The 14,495-nt window shown below is 53.7% G+C and overlaps 1 protein-coding gene across 1 annotated transcript in view; it reads right to left on the bottom strand.

Annotated features, from left to right (window-relative positions):
* The window catches only part of KIRREL3 (kirre like nephrin family adhesion molecule 3), a 141,232-nt gene that overhangs the window by 106,000 nt on the left and 20,737 nt on the right, over positions 1-14,495 (bottom strand). The window lies entirely within an intron of this gene.

The following is a 14,495-nucleotide window of genomic DNA, read 5'->3' as shown; positions in this document are numbered from 1 at the left end:
AGCACCAGCCCCGGTTCAGCACCGCCTTTGGCCAAAGTAGCCTCATCAAACTCACAAACCACCCGACCCTAACGAGCCGAGCTCTTAAGCGCGACGCCCACCACCTTGGTTGACGCGGGTGGACCGAGCGCGGTGGGTTGTCACCGCTCTCCTCACCCTTCCCCACTCTGAATGCTGCAATATCAACTCAAAGCCCTCGGGTCACCTCCTGCCATGGCGAGATGTCTCACACCTCAGGCGCGAGGTGAAAACGTCTCATTTTCACCAAGAAGCGCTCCAACGCGGCCTAACCTCTTTCGCATCAGGCTTTGCTCGGCGCTGGCATTATGTTTTATTTTCACTCTTCGAAACACGCCATCGTCCTTTGGCTTTGCCAAAATTGAAAAACGTTCCAAGTGTTCGTTCCTCCTGGTTGTTTCCTCTCTAAAATGAGCGCTCCGGTTTTCAATCGGGCAAGGTGGGACGCCGGGATGGCCACGCAGCCCATCCCGCCGGTTCAACGGAGACGGGGGCACAGGGCAGCATGGGGCCCAGATCGCTCCCTTCCTCCTTGTAAAGAAAAAGAGCAAAAGCAAGAACAAACGCTAACGAAGCGCCCCTAAACCAGAGAAACCTCGGGATGTCTTAGAGAGATGGCTCGTTGTGCTACGAGCCAGCACGTGGAGGCGGTGCCACGGCCTAACGGTGGAAGGTCCTACATGATCTGCTGACATCTGGGCACCTTGCGAGCGCGGTCCTTCGCGTGAATTATTTGCGGAGCGTCCGAAGAGCGGCTTCACCAGCACTTAAAGTCTTGCTCTTACTCCGGGTACAGGAGAGAGCGCCGAGAAAGAGAGAAGCGGGGAGAAAGGCCGAACAACTGGATTGCGACTCGCTATCTTCCCCGAGGGGGTTTGAAAGATCAGGAGCCTCGCTGTGCGTGCGTTATCGCCCTCCGACAGGCACGGAATGAAAAGCCCCCACCCTGCAGCTGAATGTCAGTTCAATACACAGAAGCGCACGGGGCTGAAGAAAAAGTTTCTCTTTAAAATCAATTTGTTAAACCCGGACAGTCTCCACGTGAACCACCCTAAATCAATTCAAGCCTAATTTACATTAACTCAATTTAATCATTGACTGATGATTAATCCCAAGCCAAGGTTAAGTGTGACACAAGTTCTCGCAACTAAACTTGTTTCCAAATGAGTTGTTGGCCCTTGCCTACAGGGCAAAGCTACAAAGCTCCGTCATTTTCCAACTCGTGCAGCTAAACCGACGCGAGCCCCCGCGTGAATGCTTATATTTCAATTTAATTTAGTGCGGCTTAACTTAAACTTGCTCTTAGCTAGCGAAAGATGCAGGCGGAAGAGCGGAGCCATCCTTTCTAGATTTCTACTGGTTTCCACACGTCAGGTTAAAAAGCCCCGCTCGCTCGTGACGAATAGGAACGCCGAGGAGCTTTTTATTTTGGGCTGCTCAGCTCTAGGCTTGGGCACGCTCCTTCAATGACGCATCCCCAGCGCGGTCGCCGACGCGGGGCTGCCTGCACGCTCCCTCCATCTCCCGTCCCCGCCGCGTCCCACCCCAGCCGAGCACCCCCTGGCCCCTGCCGGAGCCCCGGCGGCGGTACTGCTGGTGAAGTCACACCATTCGCAGCCGCGCAAGTGAGGAAAAGCCCAGCCTGCACGGGAAATTTTGCCCTGCCACTGGTTTTTGGGGAGCACAACTCCGGGAGGAGCCGGGGGCAGGACTACGCTGCGGGTTCCGATGAGTAGGGCTGGCCTGCGAGAGCAGGGAAACGACGGACTCGCGGTCCCAGTCTCATGTCACCAAGGGATTCGGACCACGCTGCGGTGACAGGTGACGCTTTTTCTTGTTAGAGAGGTAAATTAGCAAGTGCCGGCTGCCGGCTTAGCCCCGATATGGTGAGACCCCACCTGGAGCACTGCCTCCAGCTCTGGAGTCCTCAGCACAAGAAGGACACGGAGCTGTTGGAATGGGTCCAGCAGAGGCCCCGGAGATGCTGGGAGGGCTGGAGCCCCTCTGCTGGGAGGACAGGCTGAGAGAGCTGGGGGGGTTCAGCCTGGAGAAGAGAAGGCTCCGGGGAGACCTTCCAGCCCCTTCCAGTCCCTCAAGGGGCTCCAGGAAAGCTGGGGAGGGACTCTGGAGCAGGAAGGGGAGCCATGGGATGAAGGGGAACGGTTTTACACTGGAAGAGGGGAGATTTAGAGGAGATATTGGGAAGAAATTGTTTGGTGTGAGGGCGGTGAGCCCCTGGCCCAGGTTGCCCAGAGAAGCTGTGGCTGCCCCATCCCTGGAGGGGTTCAAGGCCAGGTTGGACGGGGCTTGGAGCAACCTGGGCTGGTGGGAGGTGTCCCTGCCCGGGGCAGGGGGGTGGAATGAGATGATCTTTAAGGTCGCTTCCAACCCGAACCAGTCTATGATTTGCAAGGAAATCAGATTTTCATCGCAGGTGTTCCACAAGGCCACGGTGGTGGCTCTCGGTGCGGTGCTGCGCGCACAACAGGACAGGTTTATGCCAGAGGAGACTCCAGCTCTTTCTGCTGGGAGAGACTTGCTGGAAGTCATGGGGGGCTCCGATACCAGCAGAAACCCTTGCTACGCTAAAGTAAGATTTAGAAATCTGGTTTCAACGGGAATATTAATCAGCTTTGTATTTTATTCGGACTCATAAAGGACAAGCACTGCTGGGTACTGGGGAAACGTGGGGATGGGAGAGAAAATTAGGAAAGGAAGCAGGAAAAAAAGTGAGCATTTTGCCTTGCTGTTATTTTTTTTTTTAATGTATATATATTTTCCAGCCGCTAACTACGTTTTCACGGCTCGCTCTGTAATCTTGACAATTCTCAAGGCAAGCCGGGCAGGCGGGGACAGCGCTGGAACGCAGCAATAACCCAAAAAGATTGTTTTATCGGCGAGAATTATCGGGTTGTCAGCTGGGAGCTGCGAGAGTCGTAATGAGAAAGCAGAAGCACAAAGTGGTGTCCGTGCCCTCCGAAAATGTCCATTAAGCAGAGGCTTCATTTGGTAATTGCTATCGGAAATGAAGCTCTTTTTAGGCTTTTTTTTTTTTTTTTCTTGATTTGTTTTAGAGAGCAGCTGATGGTCATGGAAAATCAGAGCAGAAACATGGCATATGTCTCCTGTCTTTTCCCTCTCTCTGTTCGTTCAGTGTGAAAAATTGTCACTTGAAACCATTTTTTTTTTTTCATCCGAGGCTCCATCTCAGCTACAAACGGCTCCGACTCCGTCGCAGGAGAGGAGAGACGGGGGTAAGGACCTTAAGAGCATTACCTGGGCCAGTCCCTGCTCCACGGCAGGATCACCCCTCCCTAAATCGCAGATGAAAAAGAAGCCAAAAAAAACCAAAAAAAGGTACTGAAAGCAGAGCTCAACTAGGTTTCAAATCGGCTTAAAGTCTGATTACTGGGTTTAACCGGGTTTGGAAGATCAGAGGCCCGTCCACGTTACGGCTTTCAGCTGTCTTATGTCTTAACGTCAACGGAACAAGTAATTTGCAGAAAAGTTTTAAGAGAGATAAGATACTTGACAGAAAATAACTGAAAATGGGGAGACTGGGAGAAGGTGATTTACAAATGCAGGTTGAGCAGTTTCAGCTACAAGAAAATGGGCTGAAACACATCAGTTGGGGATTTTTCCCGTGAACGTTTACAACATTATGACAAAACGGTGCTTTGGCTTCAGAGCAGGGTGGTTTGACTCCCAAGGACAAAACAAAACAAGGACTTCAACGACCACGCAAGATGCTGCCGGTCAACCAGAAGTTTCCCATTCTCTCCCCTTCCACCAATAGGGCATTAGCCAAAAAAATTGTGGTTTTAACTACAACCTGGCTTCCCAAATGCAAATCCTCGTGAAGTTCAGACCACAGGAGCCCGACCAAGAGTCCAGGAAAGGTACCAACAGCAGCCATCTGCCATCCACCACCTCCCTCTCACCTCCTACAGCACCTTCCTGCCACCCAAAGGGAACCCGGGTTCTGGTTTTGGGAAGCGCTCCTCTGCCCTGGGGCAGCACACGCAAACACCGGGGAGGCAAAGCAACGCGTACAAGTCTCCCCACCCAAGTCCACTCCTCTTCCACACCCCGTTTTTCCTCTTTTCAAGCGTAAAGACATGGCACACTTTCCGAGCAGGGTGGTTTGACTCCCAAGGACAAAACAAACCAAGGACTTCAACGACCACGCAAGATGCTGCCGGCCAACCAGAAGTTTCCCATTCTCTCCCCTTCCACCAATAGGGCATTAGCCAAAAAAATTGTGGTTTTAACTACAACCTGGCTTCCCAAATGCAAATCCTCGTGAAGTTCAGACCACAGGAGCCTGACCAAGAGTCCAGGAAAGGTACCAACAGCAGCCATCTGCCATCCACCACCTCCCTCTCACCTCCTACAGCACCTTCCTGCCACCCAAAGGGAACCCGGGTTCTGGTTTTGGGAAACGCTCCTCTGCCCTGTGGCAGGAACCGCAAACACCGGGGAGACACAGCAACGCGTACAAGTCCCCCCACTCAAGTCCACTCCTCTTCCACACCCCGTTTCTTCCTCTTTTCAAAGAAAGAACCCAATTGACGCTTGGCTTCCTACAAGCGTCGCTGGGAGACGCTCGGCACCGGCTGTCCCCCCAGGAGCATCCGCGTGAGCATCTTCTGCTAGTCACCCGGCAGAGAGGAGACGCACCAAGCAGAAGCAAACATTAGGACTCTGAATTCATTGTTGAGTCTTTTTTTAGGGGAAAAAAAAAAGCACAAGTGGATATGTAAATGAGATGCTAACCATGCCTCTTGGCCATGTGCCGGCGCAATGGCAGAGTCCTGCCCGCGCTCTCAAGCTGCCCTTCTGCTGAACGCGGGTTGTCAGCCGCGGGTCGACCCGCTATTGTAGACGGGGGCTTTGGTGTCAGAGAAAGGCACGCGAGGCTCTTGATCCCAGAGCCTCGTCTTCTCCTGGTTGCTGGCTTTGCTTCGCTCCCCGAGGAGCTATTTACACTGCCAGACGGCTGCGTGACCCGTTTTCTGGCCCTGCGATCTCCTGTCTTCTCGGAGGAAGTCTCTCTAAAACAAAAGCGGGGGCCACATCGCGCCGCTATTGAAATCCCAAACGGCAGGAGCAAAATGGGAGAATAAAGGACCCGCCGTGAACAGCGAGCAGGCAATAACGCTAACCCTGCTTTCAAAAAATCACAGGCAGGATCCTTATGAAGTCACAAGCATGTCATAAAAGCGTAAGAAAAAAAAGAGGAAGAAAAGAGAGAACCACTTTAGAACTCTCTATATTTCCTTAATGGATTTTGCACCTGTGGCTCCTGTTTTTCAGTGTTGCTCTGTAACGTTGCCTTGTTCTTTCAAACAAAGGCTATGTTTGTGACTTCCAAGGGAAATCACGCCGCCAGCGCTGTAGCATTCCTTTTCAGAGAAGTCCCAGCACTCACGCATGGCGAGAAGGACCCAAAATCCCATTTTCCAACCCAGAAAACGGAGGGAGGCACCTACACGACGATGTTGCCGAGGTCAGGCAGGGCGCCTGCGACGCGGCAAGACCTTGGAAGCTCCCTTCCATCGCCAAAGCCCCAGTCGGCGACCGGCTTTCAAAGCTCTCTGAAGACCGAAATGCGTTTGCATGAGTTCTTGCCTGAATTGTTTCAGCTTTGCGGCCTCCTGCGTAAAAACCAGCCTGCCTGCAGACAACTTGCTGCAAGAAGAGAAGAGGCAACCGGGAGCAGCAGATAGTTAAATTTTCATTACCCAAGAGAAGCGAGTATTGCAGTAAGAAGCAAGGGACTTAGAGAGGGAACAATGACTCATTAGAAATGGAGACACTGTGCCTCCTTTTATGTAAGGGGAGCTTTGAATTTCCATTGTGTTCTGAAAAGAATTAGTCCTTTTTGTTGCAGAGAGGATAGAAGCGGCGAAGGAGGACTATGAAGCTCCTCGTAAAAATATTACTGTTTAGAAATGAAAGGCCCGGTGATTAAGAGTGGTGGGACGTTTTCCTTGTCGCTGAATGCGGAGAGCTAATCCTTCCCTCAACTCAGAGCCGGCATGACATAGAATGGTTTGGGTTGGAAGGGACCTTAAAGCCCACCCAGTGCCACCCCCTGCCCTGGGCAGGGACACCTCCCACCAGCCCAGGTTGCTCCAAGCTCCGGCCAACCTGGCCTTGAACCCCTCCAGGGATGGGGCAGCCACAGCTTCTCTGGGCAACCTGGGCCAGGGGCTCACCACCCTCACACCAAACAATTTCTTCCTCAGATCTCACCTAAATCTCCCCTCTTCCAGTTTGAAGCCATCACCCCTCATCCTATCGCTCTACTCCCTGCTCCAGGGTCCCTCCCCAGCTTTCCTGGAGCCCCTTGAGGGACTGGAAGGGGCTGGAAGGTCTCCCCGGAGCCTTCTCTTCTCCAGGCTGAACCCCCCCAGCTCTCTCAGCCTGTCCCCACAGCAGAGGGGCTCCAGCCCTCCCAGCATCTCCGGGGCCTCCTCTGGCCCCGCTCCAACAGGTCCATGTCCCTTCTGATGTTGGGGACCCCAGAGCTGGAGGCAGGACTCCAGGTGGGGGTCTCCCCGGAGCGGAGCAGAGGGGCAGAATCACTTCCCTCGCCCTCCCGGCCTCCACATGTTGTAGGAGGATGCTCAAGGGGCTGCAGTGTGATAACCTCAGTCTACGGATCGTCCTAGAAGGGTCCCTCCTCAGACCAAGAAGATGGTACCACCAAGCGTCCTGATGTGAAGTCCAGCTCTGGGTTGGTTTCTCATTAGGTGACGCCTGGAAATGGAGCCATCTCTTGACCGTGAAGAGGACCAGGGAGGGAGGGTAGAGATGGCTGCGTGCCCACACTTTCCCGACGGATGAGGGCTTGTCTCAGCACCACCCTGCGCAGCTTCTGCTATCGATCCCGTGACAAATGGGCTGGTTCCCAGCCCTCATTCAAATGGGTCCTCTTCCCCGAGCCAAGGACAACGAGCTCCCTGCATAAGGCCCATCGCGCTCGGAAAACGCACGCCCGCATTGATTTTTAGACGACGGGGAAAAGCAAGCAGACAGAAGCGTTACATTATTTACGAAGCTCTCTGGAATTGTCAGTCACGGGGAAGCGCAGCGCAAAGAGGGGGAGCGGGGAAGAGCCGGGCGGGTGGCACGGCCGCTCACCACCAGCCTGTTGGCCACCCAGTCACCTCCCCGCGGAGAGATGCCACCCAGCCCAGCCTTGAGGTCATGGCCTTCGCCCATGGAGCCGAAGGGAAAGGGACAGCCAAGCGTCCCTGGGGCCACAGCAAGGATTTTCCCCGCCAAGGACAAAGGCAGGCTTTTCTTGCACCTTCGGAGGGGCGAAAAACCTGTGGTTCCCCACGCAGGAGCGGATGAATTGCACCAGCGCTGCTGTCCGGAGTAAGGAGACGTGGAAGGTCGCTTGTTGGCGATGGCCAGAGCCATGCCCAGCACTTTCTTTCGGCTTCATGGAAGAAAAAAGAAAGGTAGCTTGAGTTCATCCCTTGCATAAGCTTTCCATGATTTTATTTTGTTTCCTTTGGCGGGTGCGTGGGGGGGGGTTGGAACAAATAAAATCTGTTTGAACAAAAATGTCAGTTTGGCCTTTTTTAGTTTGACTACGTAAGTCCGGCTCACGTGGCTTCTGTACGCTTGATGCTGCTGAATTATTCAATTTGAGAGGGGAAAAGGAAAAAAAAAAAAAAAAAAAAAGCACGACACCCTTCAGTCAAGGAATGAATCAGCCGCACGGAAAGGCAAGCGGCAGCCTATTTGTCACTGACCAGCTACCTGTGGGCCCTGCCATCAGCTGTGTCCCCTCTCCCGGGGCGAAGCGGGGCGCTCGTACCCACAGAGAGTGGGAGACGGGACCCTTGAAGCATCCCAACGAGCCAAGCCTGGCAGTCCCCATCCACCCCAGCCAGCCGCGCAGCTCCGGAGGGGAAGAAGTGGGCTACATTTAGGTGAAACCAAAGCCCAAATGATCCTGGGTGCAGGGAGCACCCCCAAAAAAGCCGTGCCCGACAGCCAGCGCCGAGTGTAAGCTTGGCCTCTGTGTAACCCTTTGCCTCCCAGGCACGTACCCGCTCCGAGCAAGGCCTCAGCTCATCCCGAAGGGACGGCAGGTATTTTCCCAATGCTGTGTGGAAAAGAAACATCAGCATCCCACTGTGTCCACTAAGTGGCTTCAAACGGGAGACAGAGGAATTTTGGATAAGATATTAGACCTTTTAGAAATCTTTTTTTCTCTATTAGTCACACAGGCAAGAGATCTGAACTATCGAGTGTTCCACTCGCTTTGATACCCACACGAAATCCCAGCGCTGCTTTCAAAGTCACCGTGAGTAGTTTGATCAGCCATGCAGAAAGGGCTTAAATGTCATCGTCTGCTCTGTTATTAGCTACCAATTGGGAAAGGTGTAAGAGTATACTTACTGCGGGATATTTATTAGCATCCTCCTCCCAGCGCCAGCTCCGAGAATTACCTCTTGGGAGATTAAATGCCTGTTCTTGCTAGCTGCGCTGATAGGAAACAAACTAACGTACTGCATCGCGGAATCAAAAATAAGCCGTCCCCAAAAAGCAGCGTTGGAGTGACCTTACGGACTGGATTGCACTGAATATTCAGACTCAACGGATGGCTCCTGGCCGTTCTGCTGCAACAACCTGGCGTGTACCCGCTGCCCAGATAAAGCTGGGCTCGTAGGACGCGGCGTTATCGTCTATCAGACGAGCTGACAGAGCCGGAAAAAAAAATAAAATAACCGGATGAGCTTTGGGGCACACGGGCCTTTTCCTGGGTTGGAGACAGAAGGAGCAAATGGACTCAGGTGGCGTTTTGCCCCAGGGGCCAGCACAGGAGGGTTTGCTCCAGCACAGGAGGGTTTGCTCCTGCGGCGGGCGAAGCAGGCGAGGCTTGGCAGGGGGGCAGCAGCTCGTTGCATTACTGAAGGTAACGGCGGAGAGAAGAGGTGCGAGCGCTTCCCCGCACCCCAGGCAAGGGCCGGAGCATCATCCCGAAGCCTGGGCTGCTCCAGTCGCCCCGCCATCGGGCTCTGAGCCTCCTGCCCCGAGGTTGCGTGGGGTACGGGGGTGATGCCTGTTCTCGCCACGGAACCCCGGGCACAGCGCCGCTGAGCATCCCTCGCTAGAGACAGGAGACGCTGCGCTCTCGCGAGCGGAGGGGAAGAGATTTCCTCGCATTGATCCACCTGCAGGCCCCGGCTCCCGCTGAAAACTGCCGATGACTCCAAGAAATATTTTCTTATCAGCGCTCCCGAGGAACCCGTCGCAGAATAAGAAATTACCATTTGCTGCGCTGTCGAGGCGGAGATGTCCTGGCACGGCTCCACGGCGGCCAGGCTGATGGGCTCGCGAGGGAGCCGGGAGAAGAAGAAGGGGACGCTTCGGTAGCTCCAGCCGAGCCAGCTTTCTGCGCGGCAGCTACAGACGCTTTCCCGTCACTAACTATTTGCAGCTGACAAACAGGTCGGCGGGTCTTCAGCTGCAGGAGTCTTGCCCAGACACTCCCGGGGGCTAAACCCACCCATTTTAATCCACAAAGGAGGAAAAGGGACGACTTGTAAAAAACCTGAGCTGACGCTCAAACCGGCGGGCAGCAGTCTCTCCCCCAGAAAGTCTCCCGGATAAAATCCTCTAGGACTTTTATCCCCTGGGACTTTCTGAAGTCTCTCAGGTGATCCCCCCACAGCCCCGGATTCACTCAATCCAGGTGCGTCCCTTTAGCCCACCCTTTGTTCCCAGATCAGGGCCGCTCTTTTGAAACACAGTCCTATAAATCTCAGCTCATCTTGGACTTAGAGGGCACACAGGACGCTCGTCCGTAGGAAGGAAAACGAGAAGGATGAATAGTCCATTTCACAAACGATTTGGAGATTTCAAAGTCTGGCTCCGCTCCCAGGGAGAGCAGCGACTGGAAGTTGTGCAGCCTACAGGGCGGAAAATTAGACCAACGAGCTCGCCCTGGGTCGCACCATGTTTCACTTCCAGCCTCATTTTTCAGAATCTGTTATGGCACGCTTTGAGTCACAAAGAGGAATCAAGACGAAGGTTCATTTCAGAACAGAAGATGCAAATGTTTAATACTGAAACTACTGAAAGGTTCCGCTCCCGCCTTTCGCCTTCTAGCCCAGCTCCCAGGGAAAATCTCATGGCGCAACAAGCTTTTATTTTGGCCCCTTTGCCTTCCAGTAGCTTAAACACGGCTCTACCCAAGCTTATCAGAAAATAACCCAAGCTTTAACGCAGATACACGCGCTCATATCCTTCTCAAAATAATCTGGAGTTTAAATAGTCTCGCTACAGGGTGGTGAGACATTATGCCCACCGCGTAGATTGGAGAATTCATGCAAAGAGGGGTTAAAGAAATCTCTCCAGGGGTTTGTTTCCGACTTCGCAGGTGCTTGGATTGCCACCAGGTTGAGATGCCCCTCTCTCCGGCTACCTTGCCCCCATCCGCGATGCCTGGGCGGCGTACCGAGCCCCACGTATCGAGGCAGGACAACGCGAGAACAAGTCTTACTATCGCCCTGAAAGCCTTGAGAGCGTCTCCACGAAACACTGTCTCCATGAAAAATCAACGTTTTGCTTCTGGGGTGTCCGCTCCCGGCCAGTTTAGCCGTGTGATATTACAGAGGCGCCGAGGCCTCGCGCCAGCTCCCCGCCGTTCAGCCGAGCCGAGAAGCAGGGTGAGATTGCTTCAGGTCGCGTTGCGTGAATTATCAAGGCTGAAGATGAAGCGGAATGAGAATTAGCAGGTTTCTGCTGTAATTATTGTTTGTTTGGATTTTTCCAAGCAGAAATGATTGTAAATATGTGCACTTTCTCCCTTCTTTTTTTTTTTTTTCATGCAAGATTCATATTTAGAGTTAAAACAAATTATTCTGAAGAACAGCCTGAAGTTAGGCACGTGCAAAAGAAGTCGCAGGGAGAAGACAGGAGGAGGTAGGAGATGCTAAGAGGAAGGGACAGGGAGCAGATCATGGGTTGGGCAGGAAATATTTCATGCGCCGTCCTCGGTACCCGAGGAAAGCACCTACAAACTCACGTCCTTTTCTATCCATACCCGAAGACCTAATAAAAGCTCCCCTTCCCTGAAAAGCAGCGCCGCTCCGGTATCCATACAGCCACGGAAACGCCTAGAACTGATCCATTGCTCAGCCAGCGCGGAGAAGGACAGTGACCCACATCATCGCGCCTCCCGCTTTTGGACCGGCGTGTACCCGCTAAAGCCAAGGGCCACGAAAAACGAGAGGAAACCTGAATGCGGTGAATATTTGCAGCCCTGCAACTGCTTTTCTCAGCCCACGCGCGCCCTTGGGAGAAGCCACGGGGCAGCGGCCGTGCCTGGCGGCCGCTGACAGCCACAGCCACGTCTCTGCTTCGGCGCCGGAGGAGAAGGGACCACCTCAGAAGGGGACTCGGGCGTATTTAAACACGAGACTTCGCTGTTTGTTTTGTTGCGGGCTCCTTCTCAACGGCGCCCGCTGCAGAGTCAACGGCGTGCAAAACCACCCCCGTCCAAGAGAAGATTAGCACATTCCAGCCTGCTGAGTTAATTAGCAGGTAATGAGAGATGCTCATCAATAAACCCAGCTGTTGCTGAGCCCCCTCCCGCGTTGAGCCCCCGTGCCTGCAGGACGCTGGAAGCGTCCCATCCCCTGACAAGCTCCGTGGGGCTCACTCCGGAGATGACGTGCGCTCCCCCCGGAGCAGGCAAACCCCCAGCCCTATGGAAAGGCAAAGCTTTGTGAGAGTCCACACAACCAGCACAGCCACAAAAACCCCTTTTCTTTCAGGTTTTGGTTTTTTTTTTTTTGGGGGGGGGGGAGATGCTTTTCCATCTGGTTTGCTGGGAGAGGATTCCTTGCCCAGGGTTAACAGCAGGTAGCGTAAAGCTGGGAGTCAAAATGAAAGGAACTTAATTATTATAATATTATACTCTCTTACAGTGGAAATCTCTCCAAGGATTCCCCCCACCCCCTCCTCTTGAAACCGTAGGAGTCCACAGCTGGGGGTAGAAACCTCCCGGGGTGGGGGGGGAAATAAAAATGAAAAAACGCCTCTTTTACAGCTTCAACCACAGCAAACCTCAAACGCAGGTGCCTTTTCAGGCTAAAATCCTGAGGAACGGGGACAGAAAAAGCCCCCAGACGAGTAACAGCTGCGCGTTTAGCCAGTACCGCCTCCGTTCCCGACTTGAGGAAAGGCTTCCTGCCTTCAGCGAGGCAGGGACATAACCCGGTTAAGGCTTTCGAGAGAGACACATAACCATCGTCATAATTTTTGAGAAGCAACGTGCAACACAGTGCCTTACGGACGCCTATAAATTACTCGGCACCCGGCTGCCAGCTCAGCCTAAGCTCGATATTGCCTGCAGTAATTATTTGGATCAAATGCAGTTTATCTGCTTCATATTTGTGTTTCTGCGCTCTCTGGTAACTTATAAATGTCATTGCAGTGTTTATTTGTTATAATGAAACTTAATGACGTTTGAAACCAATGGCTGGGGTTGTGGGCTGCAGGTTTGAAGTAATCTCTTCATCTCGGGAGCAGGAGGCCCAAAGATAACATTAAATTACCCTATAGGAAAGGAAGATGTATGCAGACAGATATCCGGGGCTGTGTATTATTCATCGGAGAGACGACTAGCAATGAGCCACGGCGCCTAAGGCTACGGGCTCAAAGCATTGTCACCCAGCGAAGGCAAATGTTCCTGTCCAAGGGGAACCAGTTGTCAAGGCAGAAGCCCAAACGCATCTCAATCTGTTTTATTAAACCTTCTAAGGCATGCCGGGGCGGCTCGGCGCAACGCGCCCCTGTGAAAACGGCTGGCAGGGAAGAAACGAGGTGGGGCTGCCGTAAACCGAAGCGGAGCTGCGGAGGAGAGAGAAGAAAAGGCCTTTGTGAGGCTTCCAAAGGGGGTGGGGAGCGCGGAGCGGCGGCCGGGTGGCCTGGTACCCCGTCTCAGCCCGATGCTGACGGCTCTTCTCCTTCCAGGCGAGGCCCAGCGTAAACTTCTCTTGCTTTTGCTTCAGGCGCTGCTCCTTGTCCTCCCTTCTTCTGAATAATTTCCTCCCTTGGTTTCTATTGCTGCGTGTATTTATAGACCCTGGTCGTGTCTCCCCTTGAGCCTCCTCCAGACTGTATAAATTTACCTCCTCCAGCCTCTCCTCTTACCAACCTGCTCTCTAATCCCTGGGCCATTCCTGCCACCGCACTTCCTATTCTCCCCCCGGCTTTGCTCCGCGTTCCCCGGGCTGCAGGGACCAGCGCCGCCCCCAACGCTCCGGCGCCGGTCCCGTTGCAGTGGAGCTGCGCGATTACCGACGCCTTGTTACCTCGGGATCTGCTGAAGCAAAATGCCGGCGGCGACAGCCAGGAACATCTTTCCCTAAGCTCCCTCTTCACTGTCAGGAGTGACCCAGGACAGCCAGCACCAAAAGCAGCTTTAACCCCTGCAGCACAGCCCAGCTTCAGCATCGTCGGTCTTCGTCGGGCTGGGCTGATGCTTCCACGCCGTCTGGCCAGCAGAGGCTGGGTAGACATTGCCGCATTTCTCAGGAGCAAAGAAATAGCATCACTAGCCCCTTCCCCACTAGGGCAGGGAGACTTTAAGGTCTCCAGGAAACTGGAGCCCAGCTGTCAGTTGAGTGAAGTTTGGCTTTTTGTCATCATCTGCTTCTCCTGCACGAGGTCGGATAGGTCTGGAAGGGCCCTGTGCTGCAGCCAGCTGTCCACAGCAGCGCAGCTTCTTCCTTTTGCTCTCAACCCAAGCGAAGGGAGAAATGTTCCTCCTGCATTGCCATCGACCTCGCTGCCTCCCAAGGCTGTTGCACCAACCCACTCCGAATCCCTAAACCACCCTGGGAATGCCAATGTCTAGAGTTTCAGTCACTTCATAGAATCACAGAATGGTCGGGGTTGGACGGGACCTTACAGATCATCTCGTCCCACCCCCTGCCCTAGGCAGGGACACCTCCCACCAGCCCAGGTTGCTCCAAGCCCCGTCCAATCTGGCCTTGAACCCCTCCAGGGATGGGGCAGCCACAGCTTCTCTGGGCAACCTGTGACTTTATGTGACTTTAGGGAAAGATTGTTTCCACCAAAACACCCTGAGAAGCAGCAGACGGAGCGCATCTGTCCCTTGGCCAGCTCCGTACCCTACCACCAACTAAGGTCCCAGCCCTGCCACAGGAGGCTCTCCAGGACAGTCGCCCTGGGGACGTGCAGCGCAGGGAGGGAATTCCTAGAGAGCTCAAACACTACAAGCAAACGCCTGTGAATGCCTCCGTCACCGACCAACAGCAAAGGAAAAAAAAAAAATCCTGGGTAACTCATTTGATTAACCTCATCTGACCACCTGGATTAAAACCAGAAGCTATTATTGGCAGACGTGTCACCTGATGACAACTGACAAGAGAAATTAATCTTCGTTACTTGCACTCCTTACGCTACCAGCCCCAGAG

This window comes from Rissa tridactyla, chromosome 17 (assembly GCF_028500815.1).
Source record: "Rissa tridactyla isolate bRisTri1 chromosome 17, bRisTri1.patW.cur.20221130, whole genome shotgun sequence".
NCBI classification, from domain to species: Eukaryota; Metazoa; Chordata; class Aves; order Charadriiformes; family Laridae; genus Rissa; species Rissa tridactyla.
The sequence above is the reverse complement of the archived record's forward strand: the minus strand, read 5'-3'. Positions and strand labels throughout refer to the sequence as shown.